Genomic DNA, 23,289 nt, shown 5'->3' with positions numbered 1-23,289 from the left:
TGGTCGGAACAGCTTTGTGGGCTGAAGGACCTGTACTGTGCTGTAGGTTTTATATGTTTCTATATGTAACATCCACTGCATCCTCTTTATCTACTCTACTTGTAATCTCCTCCAAGAATTCCGAAAACTTTGGCAGGCAGGATTTTCCCTGAAGGAAACCATGTTGACTTTGTATTATCTTATCCTGTGTCACCAAGTACTCCATCAGCTCATCCTTAACAGTTGACTCTAACATCATCCAAACCACTGAGGTCAGGCTAACTGGTCTGTAATTTCCCTTCTTCTGCCTCCCTCCTTTCTTGAAGAGTTGAAGTTTTCCAGTCCTCTGGTACCATGCCAGAGTCTAATGATTTTTGAAAGATCATTTCTAATGCCACTACGATCTCTAACACTAGCTCTTTCAGAGCACTGGGGTGCGGTTCATCTGGTCCTGGTGACTTATGCACCTTTAGGTCTATCAGCTTTTTGAACAACTTCTCTCTTGTAATAGTAACTGCACCCACTTCCCTTCCTTCACACATTACAACACCAGGTATACTGCTAGTGTCTTCTACAGTGAAGACTGATGCAAAATACTCATTTTTTTCTTCAGCAATCTCCTTGTACCCCGTTATTATTTGTCCTGCCTCATTTTCTAGTGGCCCTATATCCACTCTCATCTCTCTTTTAATTTTAACATATTTTAAAAAACTTTTACTATCCACTTTGATATTATTTGTTAGCTTGCTCTGATAATTCATCTTTTCCCTTCTAATGAATTTTTTTAGTTGCTCTCTGTAGGTTTTTAAAAACTTCTCAATCCTCTCTCTTCCCACTAATTTTTGCTTTGTTGTATGGCCTTTCTCTTGGTTCAAAGAAAACGTTTGCAGAAAGTGTTGCAGATAGAGTGTGCACAGCCAAAGAGAAAAACCACACAGAGTAAAATGTTTCAAACACAAATCTTAGTAAATGTACAAAGTGGCCGAATGTGAAACAGTATCATACAACACAGAGTCTGACAAACGTGAGCTTTCATGCCTAGAACTGTTTCTCATTACTGAAACAGATCGCAGTAACATATAGATCACAACAGATGTGTCTGGTGTAAAACTGAAAATGGAGCTGGATGCAGGGTCAGTTTTGTCTGTAATTTTAGAGGTGAGCTACAATAGAATGTTTTCTAAACTACCATTAGAAAAGACCTCGGTGATGATAAAGACCTACACAGGTGAATAAGTCTCTCTCGAAGACAAACTGAAAGTGACTGTGATGTACGGAGGCAAAACACAGCAGTTAGAGCTTCATTTGTTGAAAAGTAGAGAGTCAGCACTTTTCCAACTAGACTGGCACACATTCAAAGCTCTCAATGAGTCATCAACAGGCAACTACTGGCAACACGGTAGCACTGACCAGATACTATCACAGCTACTCAATGCTAATGAGAAGGTGTTTGAGAAGGGTATTGGTAAACTCAAAGGCATGAAGGCCAGAGCTGAACTGGATGAAGCAGCAACACCAAGATTCCGTAAAGCGCTTTATGCACTACGTCCTAAAGTGAGTGCTTGGAGATATCTGGCATTTTCTCCAAGGTTGAGTGGAGCAATTGGGCCACACCCATTGTCCCGGTGATCAGGGTTGTTCGCGTATGTGGGAAATTCAAAGTGAGCATCAACACTATACTGCATATTGTCCGGTATCCTCTGCCGCGAATGGAAGACTTTTTTTGAATCCTTGGCAGGCAGGAGAGGTTTTCAAAAATGGACTTGTCACAAGCCTATCTGCAAATGGAGATTGAGGAGTCAAGCAGGATCTTCCTCAGAATCAATACTCCAAGGGAATGTTCCAGTCTGATCTTTGGCGTCACATCAGCTCCAGTAATCTGGCAAAGAGCAACGGACTAAGTGCACCAAGATATCCCAGGAGCACAATGTTACGTTGATTATGTCATCGTGACTGGCAAGAATAATGACGAGCACCTGCAGAATTTTGGTAAAGTGCTCACCAGGCTGAGTGAGTACAGGCTCTGCACAAAGAGAGAGAAATGTGAGCTTTTCAAGAATGAAATCTCATTTGTGGACATGTCATTGACAATCAGGGCTTACATAAGTCACAAGAGAAGAATAAGACAGTGCTACAGGCACTGTAACTGGAAAATGTGTCACAACTCAAAGATCAAACTTGGGCCTTGTAACTATCATGGGTTTCTCCCAGACGTTGTTACAGACAGAAGCAAAGTGGGAACGGTCAGAAAGATGTGAAAGAGCATTCAAGGAAACAAAGAGACTAATAACATCAGATGAACTGTTCACCCATCATGACCCATCCTTGCCCATCAGACTGGCGGACGATATGTCCGCTTATGGCATTGGTGCTGTTTTGTCACACACTATAAAAGATGGATTTGAACATCTGATTGCACTTGCTTCAAGATCACTGATGAGTGCAAAATGCAACCACACACAGATTGACCGAGAGGCCGTTAGTCTGGCATGGGGAATGAAGAAGTTCCACCATTATCTCAACGGACAAAAGTTTACTCTATTGACAGACCATCACCCCTTTGTGTCCATTTTAAATCCCAGGTAGGGAATCCCAGTGATGCCTGCTGCCGGTTGCAATATTGAACACTTTTCCTAGAAGCCCCCTCTTATGACATGGAGTTTAAGGATACCAGACAGCACAGCGATGCTGATGGTTTGTCACATCATCCACTGTTGACAACTGAAGAAGTCTTCATTCTGTGGCCCATTAAAGCTATAAACAAGGAGGAGAACTTCCTTGTGTATCAGAACTCTGTTGATGTGATGCCAAATCAAACACCTGCAATGCCGTTCATGGTCAGGAATCTGACATTTCGCAGATCTATGGAGGGAAGTTGCGAAGTAAATCAGCAAAGAACTTCGAGGTTGGACCAGATACTGGATCATCAGTCGAAGAACACACCTAAGTCAACTGCATACAACAAGACAGATACACTGCATCCACGGGACTTGCCTCTCAGCAATGATCATGTCAGCAACAGCAACGTGACAACTGCGACAGAGAAAGCTGTCATTGACAAGACACCTGCCCACCTGATGCCACTCTGCAGGGCTAGTGGCGCTTCCTGAAAGAAACAGCACCACCCTAAAGACTGGATCTTTAGTATAGTGGTTAGTTATGGACTGTTATTTAAAAAAAACAAGAAAGAAATCAAGAAAACACAGTTATTGCGAAAGCATGTTATTTGAACATAGTCTATTAAAAGGGAAATTGAATGTTTTGTTACATTCAATTTTGTTATATTGGATGTTTTGAATGTTGCGTGGAGCTTAGGAGAATGATGGTGCCTAACGGTGACTCCTTTGCTGACATCTTCGGAAACAGCTCTATTTCTATCTTTGATATTTCTTTCTTTTCCCTTCCAAAGTTCTTTTGAAGACCCTGAACTGGAGCTACACACTGATTTTGGTTCTTTGCAGAAATAGGAGCCGCTCTCAAGACCTCACGACCGGCCGCTTTTCGATATGCCAAGGACGCAGCCTGGAAGACACAGCGTGTTCGTATTTTCGTGGCTCTGGAGGCGGGTAGACTCAAGGCTGGTCCCGCTGCCTGAGGCATTGTGGGAGATGGAAGATTGAAAGCAGAGAACTGACTGTGTGACCAGAGACCCGAGTTCTTTGGGCACAGAGTTTGGTAAAAGCGATGCAACAGACTTTTAACACCATAAATCAGTGAATTGCTTTGTTATGTCTCCCCTCTCGCTGTGAAACTGGGTCACCTCTTTTTCCCTTGGGGAGAGAGAGAGCTTGTGGTATGTTGAATTACGGGGTGAACGAGTAGTCTTTGGGGTACTGTAAGTCTGTGTCTTACTGATGCTTTGCTGCACGCTTGAGTGCTCAGTGGGGGGGTGTTGTTGCTTTTTTACCGGTGGGGAGGGGGAGCTTTGGGTTTCTAACGTTTAACTGTCATTCATTCTTTGGGGCACTCCTCTGATTTTGTGGATGTTTACGCAGAAAAAGAATTTCAGGATGTGTATTGTATACATTTCTCTGACATTAAATGTACCTTATGAATATACAGTTTTATGTTACATTAATCTAAAGGAGGAGGTGGTGTACGGATCTATTTCTTTTGGTGCAATGAGTCCCATTAGCATTAACTATTGACAGATAATTTATGCATGTGCATTAATTTGTTGCTGTCTCTGCAAAGTGAATACAGCAGTTAACCAGGTGTGAATATCCCAGGAGGAAGTGGTAGGGAAGCAGCCAGGATGATATCACCACCACAGGTCCACAGGCCACAAGCGCCCCCCCTCCTTGGTCACAGCCTGGAGCTCCGCGTGGGGACCGCACCTCACACTTCCCATGCAGAGTCTACTGTGTGTGCCAGCACTGCTTCCCATGCTGAGCCAGTGGTGCATGCGGGGTGCTGCTGTACAGTTCTCTATGGAGACCAGAAGTTGCAACAGTCTCAGATGGATGAGGATCTCTTCCTCAGCCTGGTGTTGGACTTCAGTGTCGCGGTGCAGGAGACCACAGTCCAATAAGACAGAGTGGCAGAAGGGATTAACTTGACAGAGGCCCCAGAGAAGGCAGCTGCCGGAAGAACTGAGCAGCTCTGGCAGCGCCTGTGCTGTCAACTCCCTTCGTGGAATGGCAGCTTTGAAGAAGTTTTCCTGCTCTGTCTCTCCTTGCGAATTCTATCAGACTGTGCCCCCTCTCTTATTGCAGGTGAATCCACTTAAGTCTCTCCAACAGATATATGGCTGCTCCAGTGACATTAACAGCAAAGGCTGGGGCCCCAGGGACCAATATGTGTTAGCTTTCCCCAATGTAGGGGAGACCATGGTGTGATCACCGAATGCAGTAGACTAGATGGGAAAATGTGCGACTGAATCATTGCTTCGCTGGGAAGAAAAGTTCAGGCCCCTGGACTGGGGGCGGGATGAGGTGAGAATCATAGAATACAGCACAGGATCCGGCCGTTTGGCCTGTCTTGTTTGAGAGTGTCAGGGGTCAGAAGTAAATGATGTTGCCATTACTAGGGAGAACGTGCTTGAGAAACTGAAATTTTTCAAGGTAGATAAATCACCTGGACCAGATGATCTACACCCCAGAATTCTGAAAGAGGTGGCTGAAGAGGTTGTAGACACATGGGTAATGATGTATCAAGATTCATTGGATTCTGCCTTGGCTCCAGGGGACTGGAAAATTGCTAATGTAACTTCACGCTTCAAGAAGGGAGAGAGGCAGAAGGAGGGAAATTATGCCAATTAGTCTGATCTCAGTGGTTTGGAAGATGGAGTTGATTGTTAAGTATGTGTTTTTGGGATACTTGGAGGCATATGGTAAAATAAGCTGGTCAGCATGGTTTTGTTAATGGAAAATCTCGCCCAACAAATTGAATCCTTTCAGGACATCACAAGCAGAATAGACAAAGCAGAATCGATGGATGTTATGAACTTGAAATTGCAGAAGCCTTTGACAAAGTGCCAAACAAGAGGCTGCTTAATAAGCTAAAGGCTCATGGTATTACAGGAAAGATACTAACATGGATAGAGCATTGGCTGATTGGCTGGGGTCAAAGAGTGGAAATAAAGGGAGATTTTTAGCAGGCTGCTGGTGACTAGTAGTGTTCCACAGGGATCTGTGTTGGGACTGCTTCCTTTTATGTTATATGTCAATGATTTGGATGATGGAATTGATGGCTTTGTGGACAGTTTTGCAGACTATATGAAGATAGGTGAAAGGGCAAGTTATTTTGAGGAACCAGAAATGCTACAAAAGGACTGAGACAGATTAGTAGAATGGGCAAAGAAGTGGCAGAGTGTTGGGAAGTGTATGGTTATGCACTTTGGTAGAAGAAATAAAAGATATGGACTTTTCTAAATGGAGGGAAATTTCAAAAGCTCTGAGATGCAAAGGGATTTGTGGTTCCTTCTGCAGGATTTCCTAAAGGTTAATTTACAGGTTGAGACAGTGGTGAGGAAGGCAAATATGATGTTAGCATCCTTTTCAGGAGGACTAGAGTAAAACAGCAAGGATGAAATGTTAAGGCTGTATAAAGCACTGGTGAGGTCTCACTTGGAGCATTGTGAGCAGGCTTGGGCCCCTGATCTCAGAAAGGATGTGCTGATATTGGAGATGGTTCAAAGGAGCTTCACAAGAATGTTCCCAGGATTGAAATCCTTGAGAAGTATTTAATGGTTCAGGGCCTGTGCTCACTGGAATTCCAAAGAATGAGGGGGAATCTTATAGAATGCTATTGAGTATTGAAAGGCTTCAAAAGAGTGGATCGGACAGGATGCTTCCTATGATAGGTGAGTACAGGATCAAAAGACACCACCTCAGAATAAAGGGACATCCATTTAGAATGGAGATGAAGAATTCCTTGAGCAAGAGAGTGGTAAATCTGTGGGATTCATTGCCACAGATGTCTGTAAGGCCAAATCATTGAGTATGTAGCTTGATATATGAATAAAATCTTCTCTGGCTTCCAGTCGGGTACAGGTATTGATTGTAACCAATATTTTCTTCTTCTTTCTTTATCAATCTTTTTATTAATTAAAAAAAGTACATATATAAAAACAAGAGGAGAATTATCTCAAATATGTATATCGATAACAATACATATAAAAGGTAAAATAAACATGATCAAGATCATACATAGTATTAATCTAATAATATATAGTAAAAAATAGATAATCAATTCTCCTCTTATCATTTCATAAAAAGAAAAAAGATAAAGAAACTTCTATATTTTTATATATAGATAAAAAAAAGAACCCCACTATTCTCTATAAGCAAAAACAAAAAGTAAAAAAACAAAAGAAAAAGTAAAAAAAGGGGGACTGGGCAGCCCATACTGAGAGTAAAAGCAAGAAGAAAAAGAAACTTTCTGATCAAATCCAAAGTTTCTATAAAGTAACTGGAAGAGCTATAAAGCAAACCATATGAAAATATTCAATAAAAGGTCGCCAGGTTCCTTCAAATTTAAAGGATGTATCAAATGTCTGACTTCTTATTTTCTCTAAGCTTAGACAGGACATAATGGACTACCTAGAACTGTATCAAAGAATGACGGGCACAAATACAATATTTTGATGTCAAACTCTACCCTCTTCATCAGGGATGATGTGGTGAACTTCTTCCTCGTAGAGGTAAGTGAAAAAGGATCTAGTGCTTTCCCAGCGTACATAATGGGAAAACACTTTTTGGGCTTCTAGCCAAGTACAGGTATCAATTATAACTGACATTTTGATGATCCCTGATGAAGATAGTTGAGTGGGGACAAGGAGAATTTGAGGGATTCATTTGTAGACTGTGAGGAGGGTCCCTGGCAGTTGGATGGCATTAGGCACTGACAGAGTCCTCGATGAAGTTATAGATCTCCTTAAACATCCATGAAAGCTGAGCTACTGGCATAGCTTCCTTGTGGTTGCATTTATGTGCTGTGAACAAGAGTTTGAACCCCAGTTGCTTGATGCTGCTCACCCCTTCCTAAGTGGAAGGTGTGAGTTTCCCCATTTCCCCTTTGTAAAATCCTTGTTGACACTGAGCACAAGGTTGTTTTGACACCACTCTACCAGATGACCTACCGAACTTCTGAAAATCTAATTGGAATTTACATCAAAAGTTAGATATATCAGTATTACAGTATACTGTATGAATGTTAGCATTCATTTTGAGAAGACTAGAATATAGAAGCAAGGATGTAATGTTAAGGCTTTATAAAGTGCTGGTGAGACCTTACTTGGAGTATTGTGATTGATTTTTGGCCCTTTATCTAAGAAAGGATGTGCTGGTATTGAAGACGGTTCAAAGGAGCTTCATGAAAATGATTGCGAGATCGAAAGGCTTGTCATATGAGGAGCATATGATGGCTTTGGGCTTCTACTCACTGGAATTCAAAAGAATGAGAGGTGACCTCATTGAGTCCTATTGAATGTTGAAAGGCCTCTGTAGAGTGGAAGTGGATAGGATGTTTCCTATGTAGTGGAGTCTATGACCAGAGGGCACAGCATCAGAATAAAACAGTGATTCCCAACTGGGGCGGGTATGTGTCTTAAGGGGGCGTTAGGGAAAATAGAAGTCGTTGGGGAGGGGGGTCGTTCAAGATTCTTAGAGGTAGCAGTGAGCAGCACCCTAATTTGAAGCACGAGACCTGACCAACCGTTAGAACAGGCACTTCCAAAAAAAAAGGTGAGGGACTGGAACCATAGCCCTGCAGGTGAAGCACACTCGTCATCACAACATGTCTGAAACTCGGCAATCTTATCCAACCGCACCAACCAGGCACACCTTATTGGAGATGTATAAATTATCAACCAGGGTGCCCAACAGTTCCCCTTGACTCATGGCATGGAACGAGTTCAGGCCATTTAACAGTTGGTAAATCAAGTACACCCTCTCACCTTTCTCTACAGATCTACAGAAAGCAGGTCATGCAACAATATAGTGCTGGCGGAACCAAACAGTGAAATAGAACTAATCAGTAAACCTACCAACCCTAAGCATTCCTCTTGAGGTGTTCAAAGCGAACTCTGGTTCATGTGTGCAGCAAGGAACCATCTTGAAGGATTATGAGACCTTATGTGATTGGTCAGTTGCACTAACTGGAATAGTATAAAAGTAGCTTGCCGAACAACAACTCTATCCCGACTAACATTCATATTCCAAACTGAATCCTTCTCAATGTAATTTTCACTGTCGTGAACATCTTCATCTTCACCTCGCCATTTCTTTGCTTGCCGCTCTCATCATCCCAACCATGTCAACTCGTTGCTGTCGTCAGCATCCGGTAGGCATTTTCAGTTTGTGTTAATTTTTTAATTTTAATTTAGCCCCTTTAATGATGGGTAAATACATAAGGCATGATTTCTATTTGTTTGAAGGTAGTCAAGCCATGAATTCCAAACCTGCTAAGAGGCAGAAAATGTGTTAGTACAATGTTACATACCTGGAGTATGGTTTCATTCAATTCCCATCAGATCAGCAACGTCCATGTGTCTGATTTGTAAAATTGTACTCTCTAATGCAGCCATGAAACTAAAAGACACCCTGAAAAGGCTACTTATGGTATTACTCTGTTTCAGAAGATGAAAGAAGCATTTGAAAAGAGTTGCACATTTGAGTCATTTGCTGAGCTGGAAATGACCTTGACAGTGGTCTCATTGCTTCTGATAACATTTCCAAAATGATAGCAAAATGCGGAAAACCTCATACATTTGGTGGCACATTAATAAAGCCTGCTGTATCAGAAGTGCTCACCACTGTTCTCAAAATGGATACCAGTATTTTAAAAACAATTCCTGAGTAATAACTCTGTAGCTCATCGTATTAATGAAATGAGTGAAGACATTGAGTATCAGCTATGCAAAGAGCTACAAAAAAAAAAACAGAATTTGGGATACAACTGGATGAGGCAGCTGTGCAAGACAATGAGGCATTGCTAATATGCAGTTTATCAAAAATGGAAGTTTCAATGAAATTCTCTTTTGTAAAAAGTTAAAAACAACTATCAACGGACAATCAATCTGCAATGAGCTCAAATTATATATTGAGGATAAAAGTATTCCAGTTAGGAACATGATTTCTTGTGCAACAGGTGGAGCACCATATGACAGGTTGCCATGCTGGTTTAGTGGCATTTATGAAAAAAATAAGTTCCAAGTCTTTTTGCAAACTATTGTGCAATTCATTGTCAACATCTTGCAGTCAAAAACCTCAGCCAGTGACTTTGTTCAAGCATGACTCTTGCAATATCTGCTATTAACAAAATTCAAGCTCATCCATTACATAGCAGAATATTTTGCCAGTTATGCCAAGATAATGATGTAAGCAAGGTTTAGGGATAAATAAGAAATTAAAGCAGAATCATTCTTCTCATGCTAGCATATGGTAGACATGATTTTACACTATGGGGGTGCCAGAAAGTATATTGTGCCAAAGATGGACATTGACAAGTATGGACGTGCTTTGGTGATGGTGGGAGGAAGGGTTGGCAAAGTACATTAGAGGGCATTGGGCTGAAAAAAGTTGGGAAACACTGGAATAGAGGAACATCCATTTAGAACAGAGATGAGGGAGAATTTCTTTCACCAGAGTGATGAATCTAAGGTAGTAGTTGATAGGTTGCTGGTTAGTAAAGGTGTGAAGGGATATAGGGAGAAAGTAGGAGTCTGGGGCTGAGGGGGAAAATGGATCAGCCATGATGGAACAGTGGAGCAGACTCGATGGGTTAAATGGCTTAGTTCTATATCTTATGGCCTTGCAATATACAAATAACAAGCTGCAATTTATAATTCAATAACAAAATCTGACCATTTATTAATGTATATTTGCATTTGACACCCTGTTTTCCTTGATGTTCAGTGTATGTATCATTGGAAAGCTTGAGTGTATGGCGCTCTATCCTATTGTTGTAGAGTCAGAGTCAAAGTCAAATTTGAGTTTATTGTCACATGCTCAAGTAGATTTAGACACAGGTAAATTGGTAAGTTGATTTAAAATGGTAAATCAGTTTATTTTTGTAGTATATACTTAAGTACAGTGAAAAGCTTGCCTTGCATACTATTTGTACAGACCAATTTATTACAAAGGTTCATTGAGGTGAAAGGTACAAGGTAAAACGATAACGATATACAGAATAAAATCTAACAGTTACAGAGGAAGTGCAGTGCATGTATACTATTGGGTGCAAGGTCATAATCAGATAGATTGTGTGGTCAAGAGTGCATCTTATTGAACAAGGGAAGCATTAAATTGTCTTTTAACACTGGGACAGAAGCAGCCCTTGAGTCTGGTGCGACTAACTTTCAGGTCTCTGTGGCCCATTCCCCTGGGGGGAGGGAGAAGAGAGAACATCTGGGGCGAATGGGTCTTTGAATATGTTGGCTACTTTACTGAGGCAGTGAAAGGTTTATATAGAATCCATGACTGGTTTGTATAATATTCTGAGTTGTGTCCACAACTCTGCAGTTTCTTGTGGTTTCAGCCAGAGTAATTGCCATACCAAACCATGATACTTAAGGATAGGATGCATTCTTGGACATAGAAAAGTAAAGCAGTCAGGCCCTTTGGTCCATGATGCTATGCTGACCTTTAGCCGTACACCAAGAGCAATCTTACCCTTCCTTCCCAGTTAGCCCTCCGCTTCTCTTTCATCCATGTGCCAATCTAAGAGTCTCTTAAATTCTCCAACTTCCAGTAATTCCCTCCCCCTCCCTTCCTCTATCCCTATTTCACTCTGCCCCCTCCACCAGCTCCCTATCACCTCCCTCATGGTTCTGCCTCCTTCTACTACCCATTGTGCTTTCCTCTATTCCTTCTTCACCTTTCCTGCCTATCACCTCCCTGCTTCCCCTCCCCCACCCCTTTGTCTTTCTCCTTACTGGTTTTTCACCTGGAACCTACCAGCCTTCTCCTTCTCAATTTCATTCCTTACAAGGCGCAGATTGGAAGTCTATGTGGGGCGCCACTCCTCGACAGACTAGAGCAATGTGTGATTTAAGTGCCTTGCTCAAGGGCACAAACACGCTCCCACAGCTGAGGCTCGAACTAGCAACCTTGAGGTAACTAGACGAATGCCTTAACCACTTGGCTACATGCCCAACGCCAGATGCAGAGTATCCATTAATGCAGCCAGCCACTGTCTGAGTGATGGAGTTTCCTACTTTTTCCAGAACATCAGTATGAGATTCTTTCCATTAAGTATGCCATAGGTCAGGATTTGTTGCTGGGTAACCTGGAATTTATTTGACCTCGCAGAGGTTCCAAAAATTATTAAAATGAAGTCTGGTATTATCTGAACCTTTAGTAACTTCAACAGGACCTCAAATATTTGCTTCCAATACTCTTGTATCCTGGGACATAAAGCATAACTATGCAACAGATTTGCCTCCGAGGACTTGCATTTCTCACACATTGGAGACACCTTTGGGAATATTTTATGAATCCTTATTTTTGAGTAATGCAGTCTATGTCGGATTTTAAATTTTATTAAACAATTCCTGGCATTGATGGAACAGGAGTTAACATACTCCAAAGCCTCATTCCATATAACCTCCTCTGTCTCTGTACCCAACTCATTTTCCCACTCTTTTTTAATATTATCCATTGTTGTTTTGTATGGAGTCATACAGATAGGTGATGATGTGTTCTGTCCTGAAACATGATCTTAAATGATTATCTAATTTATCAGGTTTTGCCATCTCAAAACCAGAAAGGTGTGATCTTATAAAGTGTTTTAGCTGGAGATACCTGAAAAAATTACTCTTTTGCATTCTGAATTTGTCCTGGAGCTGCCAAAATGACGCAAAAATCCCTTTTATGTATGAGTCTCCAACGTTGCATATCCCTAATTCTCGCCATGCATCAAAGGCCCCATCTATACATGAGGGGATAAAAGAGGGGTTTGCTGATCTAGGTACAAAAAAAGATAATGTTCTGAGTTTCAAATGCTTCCCCATTTGTCTGCACATCTGTATGGTGCTATGGATAATGGGATTGCCTCTATAACTAGGGTTACTGTACAGCAGCTTAATCCAAGTTGTAAATATTTAACCGAATAGGGGACATAATGATTGCCCCTATGGAATATGATAGGAAATCCTCACGCTCCATCTCCAACCATCCCGGAAGTACAACTGTATCATCTATCCAGTATGCTATATGTCTAACGTTAGCAGCCCAGTAATAAAAAATAAAGTTCGGTAGTGCCAGCCCCCCACTAGTCTTATTCTTGCAGAGATGTTCTTTCCTAATTCGATGGGCTTTATAATTCCATATATAAGGTAGAATTATCGAATCTAATCCTTTAAAAATGGTTTTGGTAAGATAGAGGGGCAGGTTCTGAAATAGACAGAGCAGTTGGGGAAGAAAGATCATCTTGCCTGCATTTACTCTACCCACTAAAGAAATTGGGAGCATCTTCCAAAACTCTATAATCCTTTTAATCGTTACAATTAGAGTGATAAAATTTGCTTCAAATAGAGAACTATACATTTTCGTTATTACAATTCCAAGGTAAGTAAAATTCTCAAGGGTTATTTTGAATGGAAATTGTTTAAGTCCCTCCTGTTCTACTCAGACTGGGAATAATTCACTTTTCTCCCAATTAATCTTATACCCTGAGAAAGTGCCAAATAAATTGACTATTTCCAGCAAACCTGGAATAGTAATATATGGTTTTGTTACAAACAAAACATCGTCCACATAAAGGGACATTTTGATGATAGTATATTCTGTTTTGTACCCATAAATCTCGGGGTGAGAATGTATAGTCTCCGCCAGTGGTTCCAGAGCCAACGCAAACAATAAGGGACTTAATGCACAGCCCTGTCTTGTGGCCCTGTGCAAACTGAATGGTTCCGAGAGGGTCTGATTAGTTAGTATTTTAGCACTAGGGTTACTGTACAGTAGCTTAATCCAAGTTATAAATTTGCCTCCCATTCCAACTTTTTTCAAAACCTCGTAGAGGTATTGCCAATCCACTTGGTCGAACGTTTTCTCAGCATCTAAACTTAATATTATAAGGTCTTCCTTAGGATGTCTTGGGGAATGCATTATATTAAGAAGGCACCTAATGTTATGGAAATAATTCCTTTTTGGGATAAACCCTGTTTGATCTGAGTGTACCAATTTATTTATCTGTTGACTGAGTCTCCTTGACAGCGTTTTAGTCAATTTTTTCTGATCCGAATTTAGCAGTGAAATCGGCCTATAAGATCCTACCTCCTCTGGGTCTTTGTCCTTCTTCGGAATAACCGTGATAATGGTCTCATTCAGGGTTTGGGGTAATCTGCCAGTTCCAAACGACTTTCTATACATCTTTACCATATAAGGTGCTAATAAGTCACTAAACTTCTTATAAAACTCATTACCCATTCCATCCGAACCTGGACTCTTGCCATTTTTCAGGGATCTTACTGTTCTTACTATTTTGTCATTTGTAATCTCTGCTTCCAAAGCCTGACACTCTGTCAGATTGAGTGAACATAGCCTACAAGTGTCCAGAAATGTATGCACGCTCCCCGTCAGTACATTCGATTGAGATGTACATCATCTTTCATAATACTGACAGAATCTTTGATTAATGTCTTTGTGTGAGTCTGATTTAATTTTCTGAATGGCCGGATCACTTTCCAGTTTGCGTAGCTGTCTTGCCAGCAATTTGTGCGGTCTATCACCAAATTGAAAGAAATTCTGTTTTGTAAACATAAAGGCTCCGCACGTCCTTTCTGAGAGTATTTGGTTCAGTTTGATTTTAATGCTGAAACTCTGTTGTATTTTTCTGCGGATGGTCGTCACGCATTCTTCGTGTCTAGTTTACGTATTTTTTCTTCTAGTTCTATTTGTTCTGCTCTACTACGTTTCTTTAGGGAAGACTGAAAATAAATTATACATCCTCTAACATAAGCTTTAAATGTTTCTCATAGTAGTCCTGAGGGTGTTTCACTATTATCATTTGTCTCAAAAAACAATAAAATTTGCCATTCTAAATACTCACAAAACTTTGGGTTTGTAAGTAGCTGAGGATTAAACCTCCAATTTCTATGTATTTGCTCGACTCATCCAGCTTTAGTGAAAAAGTAACAGGGCTGTGGTCTGAGATGACAATATTATTGTATCTTACGTTATCGACTTGTGGCAGTATTTTGTGTTACGTACTCCGTAACTGGGTTGCCAAACCAGCAGAAATGGATGACTCAGTTGGAGTCTGGATTACTGGAACTAAGAAAGTTTTATTAAAGAAATAAGCAACACAGTACTCTAATCAAAAGGATAATAAATACAACCGTTCAGCAATGATAAACACACGTATACACAGAACTAGGATAATAGGATCAATCAAGCTCTATCGTTGTCTAGGGGTAAATGACCAGTTTCAAAGTGACGCAAAGTTCAGTTCAATTGAGTTCAGTTCAGTTCACAGTAATCACTGGTGGATGGGGCGGGGGGGGGGGGCGAAGGAGAGAGAGGGCGAAAGCGAATGAATATTCAAAACGGCTTCCACACAGACCTTCGATATTCCTCGCAGTCAGCTTTCGGGCGAGCCCTTTGTAATGTCTTCTGAGGTCACCGACTGTGACCCCTCCGTTTCAGATACGATCGTTCCTCTGCAGTGAAACTGGCACCCAGACAAGGGCGGACACACATCAGGTTCCCGCCGATCGTACCTTTCCACCCTGTGCATCTATGGCTTGGTCCCGCGACCAGACCTCCAAAACTCCCACCAACTTGTGGAAGGCACACTGCTTCCAGGGTCTCATTACCTCGTGATGTCATGTGTGTCCTGCCTCAGCGAACCTTCCCTTTTTATCCCCCTGCTGGGATATCGCCTGTCCATCACACTTCAAACAGTTCAGGGTTCAAACAGGAGCCGATCTTGACAGTTCTCAGACCGGTGTCTCCTTCCGTTACTCTCTCGTCTCTTCATTAACATTTTCAAATGCTGCTCCATTGTTTTCCTTATCTCTCTTTCTCCTGAAGACAGGTGGCAGATCAACTGTTGATCCCACTGGTGCCAGCACAGGACAGTTAACATCTTAATCTATGTGTACTTTTTTTAACCCTCTTTCATCACACATCTCACCTTTAAGGATTTTTACCGGGGTAAAAATTACAAACATGAATACATTATTTGATACACACAAATATACATCTTCAACAGCTATTTGGCTTATACAGAGAATTTTAAGTTGTCAACACCTGACAGACAGTCAGCAATCACATTTTCTGTTCCTTTTATATGTGTTATTAATAATCCCCTAAACCAGGCTCCAATTTAGCAAACTTCATAGTGGCTGAAAACACTGATGAATTGCGATCGGTGTAACCTCTCATTGGGTTTCGTCCCGGACCACGATAACAAGGGTCGTCCCATCCCGACTTAGTTTTCTTCCGCAAGGGCTTAGTGGGGGGGGGGGAGAGGGGTAGTACCCGCAAAGTTATTGCAAAACTTCCTACAGTACCCCACCATCTCCAAGAGCCTTCTGAGGGCCCCCTTGTCTGTAGGGGTTGGGATGTCAGAGATAGCCCACACCTTAGCTTGCATCGCTGCCAGCTGCCCCTGTGTTACCACAATTCCCAGATAAGTGACCTTCGTGTGGCAAACTCATTTTTTTCAAGGTTCACTATCAAGCTGGCTTCAGACAGCCGTATTACATCGCCAATATACACTTCTGTGTTCGTTAGCCCTTTCGTCCCTGAATTACTCATTCTATAGGAATGTTGCTCACTAGGCTGACCTAGCGTGACAAACACCACCCAGCGTCCCAGTTCTTTGCATCGCCTCGGGACAATCAAACAGACGTGTGCGAGCCATTTAATTACTTCTCCTAAAGAGTTGCTTTGTTCGGGGATTAAGGGAGAGACCTTATCAGCAGAGCTGGCCAAAACAATAGCCTTCTCCCATCTGGTCGATACCATACTCATCTTTTCAAAATGGTTTTTTTCCCTTATCAGGGGGACCCTAGCTTCATTGATTTCTGCGCTAACACTGACTAGGTTTGTTAGCATATCAAAAGCCCGTGACCGTCTCAGTTCGCGTCTGCCATAATCAATAACATCCTTCCTCCTGTGCAGCCAGTAAACCTCTGTCATGATTCCGCCGACTGTTTCCTTCAGCACCTCAAAATGTCCACCGAGGGGTACCTTGTGGGCCAGGTTAAAAATCTCATCCCCAGAGATTTTTGGCACCATCCCCCATTCCTCATCTGCGGTACTTGGTCTCCCTTCCTCCCTTAGCACCTCCCCCTTCACACCATAGCCTACTGACTCTCTTCCTAACTCTGTTTCACAGTGAGCTGTTTCCTTGTCTCGCTCCTGTGCCTGTATAAAGTCCTTCTTTTCTAATGATAAATCTCCCTTAATTTCCCCACTTCCTCCTGTTTCATTACGCTCCTTCTTTTCACTTTCTAGCCCCTCCTCGTACAAGGCTGGCAGAAACATCTCAGCTATCTTTATATCAGCCTCTGCAGCCCTCCTCGACATCCGCCGAGTTACTGCGCAAACGGGATAAACCTGCGAGTCCATGAGCGGGGCCTCAATGCTGGCAGGCTGACTTGTCAATCTCACGGCTGGGAACACAATTCCCCCCGCGAGGTCATTACCGAGTAAGACTTCCACGCCTTTCATCGGTAATTCGGACCTCACCCCGATCGTGACTAGTCCAGAGACCAAGTTGCTTTGTAGGTGTATCTGGTGCAAAGGGACTGCCTCTGTCCCTTCCCCAATACCTTTGACCTTGACCTCCCCAGTCTGGGTCTCTGAACCAAACTCTAATACACTCTTCAATATCAATGACTGACACGCTCCCGTGTCTTTCCAGATCCACACTGGAACTGGTTTTAACCCCTCCTTCACCGACACCAATCCAGCTGAGATAAACCTCTCGCGCCCTTCCAGAACTTTGGCAGACCTTTCCTCTCCTAGCGGTTCGTTTACCAGCTCGATACAGCCAGTCAAAATCGCCGTTTTTCCTTTTTCTGTCTCCTTCTTTGGGGCAAAGCATGTGGACGCAAAGTGTTCGACTTTCCCACAATTATAACAGACGACCCCAGGAGACTTCCTACCAGACTGCTCCCGGTCTACCGTATCCTTCTCACTATTCCCCGGCTTATTTTCTGACTTTTCTGGCGGACTCTCCCCGCCATCCTGACTACCTTTCTGGTGGCCTTTACTCGGGGCAAACTTCATTTTATGCGTCAACGCGTACTCATCCGCTAATTTAGCAGTTGTGGCTAACGTGGCCGCCTCTTTCTCATCTAGGTAGGGTCTCATACCGTCAGGGACACAACCTTTAAACTGCTCAATCAGGATCAGCTGTAGCAGTCTGTCATAATCCCTATCTACCCCCTTCGAGGTGCACTAACGCTCACAATGTGTCTGCATCTCACAGGCAAACTCTAAATACGTGCGGTTCCACTGCTTCCTCGTATTCCGGAACCTCTGCCGGTATGCCTCCAGGACCAACTCATAAATCCTGAGGATGGCCCCTTTCACCACCTCATACCTCTGGGCATCTTCCACGGACAAAGCTGAGTAAGCTTGTTGGGCTTTTCCTTTAAGTACACTCTGAAGCAAAACAGCCAACTTATCCCTCAAACAACAGGAATTCTGCAGATGCTGGAAATTCAAGCAACACACATAAAAGTTGCTGATGAACGCAGCAGGCCAGGCAGCATCTCTGGGAAGAGGTACAGTCGACGTTTCAGGCCGAGACCCTTCGTCAGGGCTGCGTTTCAGGCCGAGACCCTTCGTCAGGACTAGTCAGGACTAGTCCTGACGAAGAGTCTCGGCCTGAAACGTCGACTGTACCTCTTCCTAGAGATGCTGCCTGGCCTGCTGCGTTCACCAGCAACTTTTATGGGTGCCACTTATCCCTCGGCCAGTCCTGACTTGTAGCAACTTTTTCGAAATGGAGAAAGTACCGATCCACATCGGTATCATCAAATGGGGGAACCAGCCTAACCTCCTGGGTCGCCCTGAACCCTCCACCTTGGTTCGGCACGGGCCCCTGCTCTGCCATCATCTTTAACTTCTCCAGCTCAAATTCCCTTTCCCTCTGCCTCTCTAATCGCTCCAACTGTTTGTCCCTCTCTCTCTCTTGCTGTTCTAACTGTCTCTCTCTCTCCTGCCGTTCTATCTGTCTCTCTCTCTCCTGCCTTTCTAACTGTTTCTCTTTCTCCTGCCTTTCTAACTGCCGTACCCGGAACTCGTGCTCGAGTCTCAGTTTTTCAAGCTGCTCCAGCAGGTTTTTCAACAGACACCACCTCCAGCTCCCCTTGGGGAAACACACCTTTAGATACATAGTGCTCTACGATAGCTCTGTGTATCTCCTCTCTTCTCATTGTCGACTTCCCCTTAACAAGATTCAACCGTTTGGCCACAGCTGCCAATTCCGCTTTCCTGGCATCTTCTAATGCCTCCAAGGTCGGTGCCTTTAGAAATTCCTCAATCTCCATTTCTGCTGTTTGCCTTTTCTTTCTTTCGGGAATTTTAACCCAATCAATTACTCCGTCCCAAATTTAGCGTTCAAAATCCCGGACGAGAACCCCACTTATGTTAAGTACCCCGTAACTGGGTTGCCAAACCAGCAGAAATGGATCACTCAGTTGTAGTCTGGATTACTGGAACTAAGAAAGTTTTATTAAAGAAATAAGCAACACCGTACTCTAATCAAAAGGATAATAAATACAACAGTTCAGCAATGATAAACACACGTGTACACAGAACTAGGATAATAGGACCAATCAAGCACTATCGTCGTCTAGGGGTAAATGACCAGTTTCAAAGTGACGCAAAGTTCAGTTCAATTGAGTTCAGTTCAGTTCACAGTAATCACTGCCGTGCCAGTGGACGGGGCGGTGGGGGGAGGAGAGAGAGGGCGAAAGCGAATGAATATTCAAAACGGCTTCCACACAGACCTTCGATATTCCTCGCAGTCAGCTTTCGGGCGAGCCCTTTGTAATGTCTTCTGAGGTCACTGACTGTGACCCCTCCGTTTCAGATACGATCGTTCCTCAGCAGTGAACCTGGCACCCAGGCAAGGACGGACACACACCAGGTTCCCGCCGATTGTACCTTTCCACCCTGTGCGTCTATGGCTTGGTCCCACGACCAGCCCTCCAAAACTCCCACCGACTTGTGGGAGGCGGTGCTTCCAGGGTCTCGTTACCTCGTGGTGTCGTGTGTGTCCTGCCTCAGTGAACCTGTCCCTTTTTATCCCCCTGCTGGGGTATCGCCTGTCCATCACACTTCAAACAGTTCAGGGTTCAAACAGGAGCCGATCTTGACAGTTCTCAGACCAGTGTCTCCTTCCGTTACTCTCTCGTCTCTTCATTAACATTTCCAAATGCTGCTCCATTGTCTTCCTTATCTCTCTTTCTCCTGAAGACAGGTGGCAGATCAACTGGTCATCCCACTGGTGCCAGCACAGGACAGTTAACATCTTAATCTATGTGTACTTTTTGTAACCCTCTTTCGTCACATTTGCCATCAAGGAGGAAATAGTCAATCCTAGTATATACGTTATGAGCTCTAGAGTGGAATAAATACTCTCTCCCTGTTGGGTTGAATTGTCTCCATATCTCACACAGATTCATATTCTCCATATATGTTTTCAGCAGGTTACTTGCCTTTGATGGTAATGCACTCTGATTGGAAGATCTGTCTAAATACATATCCAGAACAAAATTAAAATCCCCTCCAATAATCAGGTTAGTGCTGGAGACCTCTGGTATCAATCCTAGAAGTCATCTAAAAAATTCTGGGTCACCTCAGTTTGGTCCGTAGATATTCAGTAAGGTAACTAGCATAGATTGTATTTCCCCAGTAACTATAACATATCTCCCACCCTTGTCCGCTATTGTTGTTAGGTGATGAAATGGAACGCTTCTGCGAATTATTATTGCCACACCTCTGGAGGGGGAGCGAACGTCGACTCAGACCATGAGAGGCCTGCGTCGGGCATTTTCATGCCTTACAAGGTGCAGCTTGGAAGTCTGTGTGGGGCGCCACACGTTGCACAGACTAGAGCAATGTGTGATTAAGTGCCTTTCTCAAGGACACAAACATGCTGCTACAGCTAAGGCTCAAACTGGCGACCTTGAGATAACTAGACGAATGCCTTAACCACTTGGCCACGTGCCCACCCCTAGACTTCATTGGAAACTTTGAGGAATATATTTGGCCTATCCACTTGCCCCTAATTTTACAGTGAGTTTCATTCTTCAAATGTGTTTCCTGCACGAAGATCACATCGGTCTGTAGCGATTTTAGGTGAGGCAGCACTCTACCACTTTTTACCGGCTCATTAATCCTATTTGCATTCCAGGAACAAAAAGTAATGCGATTTCTTGTCCCCTGACCTCCTACCATCTCAGTATTTAACATCTGTATGATAATGTTTTTGATTTGTTCTGGACCTTGTAAATCTATTGGTCATTAGAAATGAATGGATCCTAAACAGCACTCCCTTACCCCTGTCCCTCCCTCCCCCCACAACCCCCATCACCCTTGAAAGCTCGAAATAACCAACAAAAAACACATATCTCCATACACAAATACACCTAGTCAAAACCCTAGGAATAACTTCTTGATCTCTAACACTTCTCTGAACCAGTTTAGTAGCTCCCCAGTTATACAGATGGTCACAAAGCCAAATCTGGCATCGGAATGACAGAACCGAGAAAAGGAAGCAAACAGAGATTATCGAGATGTTAAAGTAAGTTTGATTCTCAAAGCTATAACTTACTCTAGCACCAGAAGGTCTAGCACCATTAACAACACACTCCTCATATAACACCAGTTTAGAGCAACTCTTATCTGTGCACTCATAGAGCCTTAATCTGACATAGTACAATCCAAATACTGCATAATTCAAAGAATCCTGTTTTCTACAGGGATTAGAGGCAGGGCCTCATTAATGTTCAAAACGCACACAATTTCCTACCGCGGAGTTTTACATGGGGCATCTTCATTCTGTAAGGGTTTCTTCTCACTCCGCACAGTCACTTCTCAGCATTTCCCAAATGACGTTCTGCATACCTGTGAGCTTCTTCTGGATCTGTAAACACCACCTTGGTTCTATTAATTGTCACTCGTAGCTTCGCAGGATAGAGGAGGCCAAACTTTACTCCGGGTCTATTCGCAGCAACCTCCTGACCGGTGTGAAAGCCGCACGTCGTTTAGCACCATGGATAGAAGGTCTCTGAAGATCTGAGTCCATTGTCCTTGATATTGTAGATTCTTAGTACCTATTGCCTTCCTCATATCTTCAAATACATGGATTCTCATGATCAGGTATCGCGGTGGCTTGTCGTCCCCCAGGTGCTTCCGAAGTGCTCTATGTGCTTGGTCTATCACTGGAACTTCTTACAGATTTAGAGCTTCTTTTAGCATCTGTGCCACGAAATCTCTTGTCTACTGCCCATTTTCCTTCTATTGTAGGCCCACAGTTCTCAGATTCTGTCATTTCGAATGTCCATCTAAATCCAGGCATTTTTCAGTAAGTTCAACTTGCCCACAAAGTCGTTTCACCTTGCCTTCCAGCTCCACAACTATGTCCAAAGCTCTATTAGCCGACTCTGCTATCTCTTTCAGAGTTTGATCTTGTGAATTCAACTGGGCTTTCAGTGCGGTAATCGCAGCGTCATTTTCCGCTTTCAACAAAGCAATTTCACTTCTCAAAGCGACCACTACCTCCAGACATCCCACTTCTCCCGGAAGATCCGGGAGTCTCCCGCATATTGATAGTGGCTCCCTGATGCCTGGAAATTATATACAAGATCCTGGAAATCGATTTTTTTGAGCAGGAGGGGGAGAGGGAGAGGGAGAGCGAGCATCCTGATTGGTCTCTCTTTGTGCTAAGTAGACCTATCAGTTTTCTCTGTGGGCGGCCTTTACAGTCGACGTCAAAAATAATGACAGTGTTGTTCGCTGCACTGTTTGCAACAGTGATTTTTCTATTTAAAATATAAAAGACATGTTGAGGTGAGTTTAACAGGTGTCATTTGTTCATTAGCATAGCTAACGTTATTTAAACTAGCTGGCTGGCTGCTACGGAGTTACTCTATTGATGTACTATGTGATGAGGCCAAACTCCCTGTAGACTTGCTTAAACTTGTAATAGAATAAACATGATTATATATTATTTTAATGTCACATATTCTGCATATACCCAACTTAGTTTACAGATTAGACAAAATCACTAAACAAAGTATTACACACACCCGTGGAGGTCGACCCGGGAAGGGGGAGGAGGGGTGCTACCTCCCTGAAATGAGTTTTTGCAGAGTGGGATGTCTGGCTACCTCTGCAACTTTTTCTTCAATTTTCTTACAGATGTCTGACTTCATCGTAGTTAGCTCTGCACGTAGCGACTCCATGGCCACCAATACCACATTGTTGTCCATACTCTGTGCACGTGGCTCCATGTGGCCCTCACTCCTGAGCTCCAAGGCGTCAATTGGGCCTGTTTCTTCATTCGTCCCTGCCTTAGGCATTCCTCTCCTCGGCATTTTGTAGCGCACTCCTTCACTCTTTCTCCTTCTGGTGTGTATTGAAGAGCACCTCCCCTTCGTTTCCCACCCTAAACCTCAAATTGACTTTGTGTAAATGAAGTTTTAATATCAAATCTGCCGGGGCTACAGGAGGGTGCGTCCTACTTGCTCATGGCTCAACAACGCCCCCTCCTATCAGCTTGTATGGCAACTTTGTAGGATCTATGAACCCTAGGATCTCTCTGTTCTTTCAAAGATTGACCTTCCAAAGTGTTTCACTTTACACTTTTCTGAATTGAACTCTCATCCTAGCTCTGCAT

Source organism: Mobula birostris, chromosome 22 (assembly GCF_030028105.1).
Source record: "Mobula birostris isolate sMobBir1 chromosome 22, sMobBir1.hap1, whole genome shotgun sequence".
NCBI lineage: Eukaryota > Metazoa > Chordata > Chondrichthyes > Myliobatiformes > Myliobatidae > Mobula > Mobula birostris.
Note: the sequence above shows the minus strand (reverse complement) of the source record.